This window comes from Camelus dromedarius, chromosome 31 (assembly GCF_036321535.1).
Source record: "Camelus dromedarius isolate mCamDro1 chromosome 31, mCamDro1.pat, whole genome shotgun sequence".
NCBI classification, from domain to species: Eukaryota; Metazoa; Chordata; class Mammalia; order Artiodactyla; family Camelidae; genus Camelus; species Camelus dromedarius.
The window spans coordinates 9,611,361-9,620,011 of record NC_087466.1 but is presented as its reverse complement, the minus strand read 5'-3'; positions in this window follow the sequence as shown (position 1 = coordinate 9,620,011).

The window sequence follows — 8,651 nt, the reverse complement described above, 5'->3', positions numbered from 1 at the left end:
AGTTGAGTTCATTCACTTTAAGTGCTTAGAACAGGCCCCCCACCCGCCGCCCCTGGGTGCTCAATAAATGTGAGCTTTTGCTTGCGGTAAACTGTGAAGTGCTGTGCCCCACAAAGAGAAAAGAGGGAAACTTCTCTCTCTAAATGTCTGGCTGTTGTGTGAGGCCCTTCTTTCCAGTTCTAGGTTTAGAAGCCTCAGAATCATCAGATCAGTGATTCTTATTGGAACTTCAGAGTGTAAACATCTATTTGTGTGGGGTAGGGCAGAGGGTTCTAGAAGTACTGGTGAAACCAGAGTAGGGCCAGCAGCCAGGGAAGTCCCGTGAACTCCCGGGATGGGTGACAGATGAGGCCAGAGACAGTCTGCTGTGGCCCTTTGGGTGGTGAAAGTCTCCCCCACCTCGTGCGCCCCTCTGCAGGGGTTTGGCGCCCAGTGCGGGCCAGGGGTCATGCCACAGCTGTTCCTCGTCTCCCTCTGGGGTGTGGTGATCCCGGCCAGCGCTCGGACTTTGTCTAGAGAGCATGGCCGGAGATGTGACCGGCAACACAGGCTGGGAGCCCAGGGACTGGGGCAGGTGCTGGGGCTGTTTCTAGGGGGTTGGGAAGATGAGGAGGACCCAGTGGGATTAACTGCCGGGTGACCTGGAACATCTCCTGCCCCCTCTCTGCTGTGTTTCCATGAATAAAAGAAACCAAATGCTGAGGCTGGCCAGAAGCATCACCGTGGGGGATGGGGCAGAAGGGATCTGCATCTTGGAAGACTGGGGCTCAAATCCCAGCACCAGAATCCCACTGTGTGACCTTGGAGCTTCTGTCCCCTCTCTGAGCCTCAGTGCTTCACCTGTGAAATCACAGGTCCTGCCCTGCTGTGAGGCTCCCATGAGAAAATGCTCCTTGAGCACGTGGCCCACATGGGAAACCCCCTGAGCTCCCAAATCTCTCACCTCCGCCCTTCCTCCAGGTTTAATCCCACCAGGAGGGTCTGTTTCTATCACTTCTTCAGTCCCCTCTATGTGGCAAGCCCGGCACAAGCACTTTCTGGACATTGAGTCCTTACAAAGTCAGGGAGGCACGGATGTCAGCCGCCTTCTACAGAGGGAGCCCTGGAAGCTCAGAGAGGTAAAGTGACTTGCCCAAGGTCACACAGCCAGAAAGAGCCTGAGCTGGGCTTGGAGTCTCCTGGGCTTGTTGGATCTCATAGCCAGGGCTCTAACTGCAGTGCCACGCTGCCTGCAAGCCTATTCATGAAAGAAAGAATGAATGAATGAATGAATGCAGGATAACAGGGTTGGGGGAGGGGGCCCGAGGCCAATGTGTCCAAACTGCCACGTGGTCCCACAGCTCAGTGGGCGGCAGGGGCATCACCACAGCTGCGGGGTGCTGCATCCTTGTGGTTTGCGTGGGGTCAGGCCCCGCCCACTCACAAACTGCGCCTGCGCGCACCTTGCGCGGGGCGGGGCGGGAACTCGGCTGGGGGAACGAGCATCCTGGCCCCTCGCGCCGCCACTGAGCAGGCGGCCAGGCTCCCCGGGGGTACAGAGCGCGCTCAGGGGGCCTGCGAGGTCTCCTGGCCCGTGAATGACCAAGCCCGTCTGTTGGACCCCAACGCTTCGCTCCTGCCCCAGATGCTTCATGGGGACGCCACGGCCGAAAGTCAAGCCCACAGCCCTGGGCTCTCTGGAGGCGAGAACTTGGAGGTGGCTCTGAGCCTGCAGTCCCCTCCCTGGCTGTGCCACCTGAGGAAAGTCGCTCACCCTCTCTGGGCCTCAGCCGCCTCTCCCACAAAAAAGGAGGGAGGCTTGCTCTGGATTCCAGCCAAGTGATAGGCCTCAGTCTCCGTGCCTGGGTGAGCAGCTGGGGAAAAGGGTGGCAGGGAGCCATTTTTCCTGAAGTAAAAAGAATCACTCAAGTCTTGGACAAAATGTCTTGAAAGAGCCTGGCTTCTTTTACCCCCTCGAATCCATCCCAGAGAATCACCTCCCGCCACATTGAAAGACCCCGGGAAGAATTCTCCCAGCTCCTTTGATTGTCTCTCCTGCATCTGAACCCACCCTCACTATTGGGAAGTCCTTCCTCCTGTCAAAGGTAAGTGGCCAGCCTGGGCCCAAGGGCCAATGTCCCCGCAGCCTGGCCTGCAGCACAGCTCTGGCTGGAAGGACTGGGCCAGCCTTTGGGGAGCCAGTTAGAACCAGTTTTGAATTTTTCCCATGACCTCTCCCAAGATAAGAACATTTTGTCTTTGTCTGGATCTGGTCCTCACACTGTCCGATTTTGAGCAGAACTGCAGTGAAGGAGGGAGGGCCCTTCTGGAGGGTGATAGGGCGGCATCTACCAAAGTTGTCCATGTCTTTGTCCTTTGTCCCAAAAATTCTTTTCTGGAACCTGCCCACCGAAAGACCTGTGTGTGGTCCCTGAGATGGGCCGGCAGGATGACTGTCCGTGCCAGTGTTGTTTAAAATAAGTGAAAAAAAAAAGGAAATTTCTTACACGCCCATCAGTGCGGGAGGTGGTTAAGGAGGCGATGGTTCTGTTAAGTGAGAGGATAATTCAGAGAGCTTTCGCTCTGGGGGAAGGGTCTGGGCAGAAATACTATCATCACTATTTCCCAATTTGCTTTTCACATAAATGATTTCGTGTGAAAAATCAGTACGAAGTTGGTTCGATCCACTTCACTGAGCCGAGGAGGAAACCATCCCTGCTCAGTGAATTGTTGATGGATGCGGTCCCACAGATGCAAGGTGACTTGTCGCACAGCTGTTGAGTGGGACAGAAGGCTCAGGTCCTAGGTCTGGCCTGGCAGCTCAACCTCCCTGTGGTCTGTGTCTGTGGTCTACCTGCCGTGGGGGGAAAGAGCTCTGAGCTCCGAGGGCAGCCCTGGCATGGTGGACTCACACCTGGGCGTCACCTGTTTGAGGTGTGAGCCCAGATGTCTGCTCACCCGGGCTTCAGGTGTCTCCAGAATGGAGCCGGTTCAGGGCTCCTCTGGGTCAGGTGTGGGGCCAAGTGGGCCCCGGGTGAGCTCAGGAATGGGGATCACAGGCGGCAGAGCTGGAGTGTCCTGGTGTCATCACATGTTTCCTAGGACAGCCTGCATTTATATGTCGTTGCAGACACGTGGTGCGCTCCTGCCAGCCAGGTCCTCCCAGGGAGATTGCCACTGGCCAAGGGGACAAGCATAGCATTTTCAGAGGTGCTGCCAAGTGACTTTTCCAAAATGCATCACCAATTTCCATTCCCATCTTGGTCTAAGAGTGGTTCCGTTTCCCCACATCCTTGACAGCATCACTACTTGTCAATCGAGTACATAAGTGGTGTTCCATTGTTGTTTTAATTGTGGATCTCTGATTACTGGTGAGAGGGGGGCTTTTAACCTTCTGGAGTTCCTCTCTGATGAACTGCTGGTTTCTATCCTTAGTTTACACATGTATTGGTTGGGGATCCACTGATGTCCAACTTTTTTCAGCCACAGCATCCTTGGTTCGAATAAACTCTTCCTAAGGATGTTAACATAAGTTGAAGGAAAGTAGAGCTTATCCTGGGAGGGGGGCTGGGATATCCAGAGGGTACCTGTTTGCCCCTCTTTCCTGACTTCAGGGGCCCCTTGGGCTCAGTGGAGTGTAGTTTGCAAATAATTGGTATAATCCTGCCCCTCCAGCTACAAATGGGGAAACTGAGACCCAAAGTCACCCAGAAAGGTAATGACTGAGGGAGGTCTCCATCCCAGGTCACCTGAATCTCAGTGCTCATTCAGGAAGGATCTCTAGGTAGAGATTTGAAGCATCCATAAGTGACTTGTTTTTCGGTGTGTCTTATTGCAGTGGCTGAGAATTCTAATTCAATATTCCTTTTTAGTGAAGTAGAGTTGATTTAGTTTCTGGTGTACAGCATAGTGATTCAGTGATACATATTTGTCAGTTATGTATACTTTTTCATATTCTTTTTCATTATAGGTTATTACAATATATTGAATGCGTTCCCTGTATAGGACCTTGTTGTTTACTTTATATAGAGTAGTTCGTATCTGCTAATTCCAAACTCCTAATTTATCTGCCCCCTTTCCCCTTTGGTAACCGTAAGTTTGTTTTCTGTGTCTGTGAGTCTGTTTCTGTTTTGTAAATAAGTTCATTTGTCTCATTTTTTTTTTCAGATTGCACATGTAAGGGGTATCATATGATATTTGTCTTTCTCTGACTTCACTGAGTATGATCATCTCTTGTTCCATCCATGTTGCTGCAAATGGCATTATTTCATTCTTTTTTATGGCTAAGTAGTATTCCATTGTATAAATACATACATACATACATACCACATCTTCTTTATGTAGTCATCTGTTGATGAACACTTAGGTTATTTCCATATCTTGGCTATTGTAAATGAACATTGCGATGCATGTATATTTTCCATCAAATTCAATGTTGATTGGTAGAGGTGGTGGTGGTGGAGGTGCTGATGATAGAGGCAGTAATGATGGTGGAGGCAGAACTGGGGTGATGATGGTGGTGACAAGGTGGTCATGATGCTGGTGGTGGTGGAGGTGATGGTGGAGGTGGTGATGGTGGAAGTGATGGTGGAGGTGATGATGGAGGTGGTGGTAATGTTGGACATCCTTGCCTTTTTTCTGATCTTCGTGGGAGTGTTTCCAGCATTTTCCCGTGGGCATGAAGTTTGCTCTTGTTTTCTGGTAAGTGTCCTTTTTTTAGTTAAGGAAATTCCTTTCCGTTCTTAGATTGCCAAGATTTTGTGTCACAAATGAGTACTGAAGTTTATTAAATGCTTTCCAGTATCTACTAAGATGAGACAGTTCTTTTCCTCCCTGTGGGGCACTGGATGAAGACATCCCTTGGACAATCCAAATGAGAACTGATTTCTGTCTCAGACGTGGAACCTCTTTCTCTCTCTTGTCTACTTTCCCTGTCCCTACTTCCTCTCTCCCTAAAGTACAGACACTTTTCCAGGCCTGAGGAGCTGGACACTAGAGGCGGGTGAGGCATCAGAACAGAAATGATCTCTCCGTGCTGGGTCAGCGCCTTCTGCTTGCCTGACTTCTGCTGCTGTTTCCTGTACTAATCCCCGGAGGGGACCGGCTCCCCCCATCTCGTTCCAGACATAGCCCGAGACATTCTGAGGTTACGTGAAAATGCTGGTGGCAGACAGACGGGGGAGGATCTTGAAGCCTTGCATTCCTCTCTGGGATCCCGGGTGGTGTTGGGGTTTGGGGGAGAGGCTGGGTGGGTGTGTGGTGGGGGAGGAATTTTTCTTGGGGGTGGGGGGAGTTGGTCCGGGGTGTGGGGAGAAGGGCTGGTTGCTAGGTAAAATCGGCAGAGATGAGTCATGTTCTGGCATGAGCTGGTTATGGGCTAAAATGAGAAGTTATCCAAGGATGTGGAATCTTTTTGTTTGAGCTGGAAGGGAATAAGGATTCATCGAGTCCAGTCCCCTCGTTTTTGCAGACAGAAAAACTGCAAATACGGAGAGGAAGGAAGGTTTGCCCAGAGAGTAAGGAACGGGTCTCTTGCCTCCCAGCTTTTTTCCAGGGACTGTGGCCAGAACGAGCCTTTGGCAATATGTCCTGTATTGTACACAGTTACTGTTGTAGGCATCCGAGATTTCATGGTGAATCCTCAGACCTTCTCTCCCCGAAAAAGCTGCATCCGGAGGGTTATGTTCTGTGGAAAATATGAACAGCGTGATGCCAGGGTGGATGGGGGAGGCCTGTTTGGGGAGATGGCATTTGAAGTGAGACCCGGATGCAGGAGGAAGCTCTGGGAAGCTCTGGGAAGAGGGCTGCAGGCAGAGGGGCCAGCAAGTGCAAAGGTCCTGTGGGAGGAGTGAGTTTCATGAGTTTGAGGGACGGCAGGGTAGCCAGTGGGCCTGGAGTGGGCTGAGTGAGGCAGAAGAGGGACAGGCAGGGCCTTGGAGGCCAGAGAGAGTTTTAATGGGAAGCTGTTGTTTGGCATTAATCAGAGGCCTGACCCCCCCACCCCAACCCTCATGACTCTGTCTCCTGCTCTGTGGTGCCTGCTCAGGGCCTGTCCTGTGGACGAACGAGCATTTAGTAAGCGCCTACTGTGTGCCCAGCTGTCCTGGGCACCTTGTCCACATGATCTCATTTCATGCTGCAACCATCGGAGGAGAACAAACGGGAGAGGTCCACGATTGCCTGTGGCCGCTCCTTGCATGCGTCCCGAACCCAGGCTTTGTCCCTTGAGGCCCTCAGCTGGGTTAGCTTGACTAGAAAATGACTCGCCCGCACGAGCAGATTGTCCTTTGCTTGTGCTCCTTTGGAAAAAGAGTGGGAAAGGTTGAGAGGGGACGCAGATCCCTGCGGCCGCCCAAGAAGGCTTGCCGGGAAGCAGGGTCACGCTGGTCCAAACCTTTGGGGTTGGGATGGATGAGCATCCACTCGAAAGGAGATGGTCCCCTGGGGCGCTGCTGTGGTGGGAAAGCAAAGGAGAATCTGGGGCCGAAGGGCAAACGGGACAGTGTGAGAAGCTCCCACAAACCTCCTTTGCCCCTGATAGTGAGCCCAGCAGATGCCTGGAATTCCACCACTGATGATTCACTCCTGGGTGGTAAACATTGCTCTTGGCTCCTCCTCTTGTAAAACGCAAATCTCCCTTGGGAAAAGAGTGAGACAATCAAGTCTCAGACCCCACTATTATGATGCGTGTTAGAGACTGTAAGTGACTGGGGCTTGGAGGCTGGCCAGCTTTGAGGGGCCATCAGATGTAGAGCTCCCCACGGGGTCAGTGGAGACGTCTGTTGGGGCTACCCTGTGGCCCATCTTCTCCCTCTGCCCAGTCCTGCTTTCTTATGCAGTTTTCCACAGGTGTCGATCCTAGCAACACTCCTGAATGAACACCCTGCAGGCTAACTTCCATCTCAGAGTTGGCTTTCTGGGGAGTCTGACCCAGAACAGTGGAGGTGATGATGCTGATGATGGTGATGATGGTGGTGTTGATGATGGTGGTGATAATGTAGATAGTGATGATGGTGATGATGGTGATGATGGTGGTGGTGGTGGTGTTGGATGTAGCAGTCTGCTCAGGCCATAACAAATACCACAGACTCCATGACTTAAACAATAGACATTTCTTTTCTCACAGTTCTAGAGGCTGGAAAGTCCAAGATCAAGATACCGACAGGGCTCAGTTTCCAGTGAGCCTCTCCTCCTGACTCGTAGATGGCTGCTTTGTCCTCACATGGCCTTTCCTCTGAGCATGTGTGGGGAGACCTCTGCTTGTAAGGTTCCACCCATATGACTTCACTTAACTTTAATTACCTATCTTGAAAAATAGGAGACCCTGTCTTCAAATAGAGTCACACTGAGGGTTAGGGTTTCAGTATATGAATTTGGGGAGGGTAGTCCATAGCAATGACGATGGTCACAATGATGATGGCAGTGACTATGATGGTGACAGTATTGCTACTGCTGATGTTGGTGATGATGATGTTGCTAATGATGGTGGTGGTGTGATAATGACAATGACAACCAAGATAGTATTGAGGATGATGGTGGTGATGGAGGTGATGGTCATAATGACAGTGATGAGGGAGGTGATGATGATGATGATGATGATGATGATGGAGGTGATGGTGATAATGATGGTGATGATGGAGGTGATGATGATGATGGAGGTGATGATGATGATGATGCTGGAGGTGATGGTGATAATGATGGTGATGATGGAGGTGATGATAATGATGATGGAGGTGATGGTGATGATGATGGAGGTGATGGTGATAATGATGGTGATGATGGAGGTGATGATAATGATGATGGAGGTGATGATGATGATGATGATGGAGGTGATGGTGATAATGATGGTGATGATGGAAGTGATGATGTTGGTGATGGTAATAATGATGGGGATGACGATGGTGGTGATGATAGCTAACATTTATTGAGTGCTTATTATATGCCTGACACCTTTTTTTTTTTTTTTTACTTTATGTGTGATAATTCTTTTAATCCTTACAACAAACCTATGACTTAGGAGCTAGTATTCTACTGGTTTTTCAGAAAGGGAAGCAAAGCTCAAAGAAGTTAAGTACCTGCTTAAAATCACATAGAAAGATCATGGCAGAGCTGGGATTAGAACCCAAGTCCCTAAGTCCCCATCTAAGGTTGTTCCCTCATATCCCGTGGGGCTGCTCAAAGGGGCTGTGTGGTGGGGAGGCATTTGGGGAGAGGGTGGTCCAGCCCAATTTCCCCACTGGGGCTTCATTTGATCCATCAGCCTGAGGCTTCAGGGGGCAGGATGGAGGCCCCTGAAATATCTTTTGCATTAACTTCTCCCAGGCAATAAGAGTTGTCCTCACCCGGGGGTACTTCTGGAGTTATTCTGGGAGCTGGGCTTCTCTGTTGTGAGGCCAGGGACTGGACTGTCTAACATGACAGTTCCAAAGATAGCTGGGTGGGGAGGGCAGCAGTGGCATTTGAGGCTGGGCTTGGGGAATAGCTGTGCCCTGTGGTTGACCAAGCACTGGGGAGTGAGCTTGCCCGTCAAGCCACGTGTGCCAGAAGTCATGTCTGCGTGTCCCCTGCACAGGCACAGCCAGACCACGGCTTTGTGTAATTTTGGAGGCCTTGCTGTGAAGACTCATCCCAAGGCAAAGACACCATTGGTTGGAAGCCTGGAGGTTTATGGT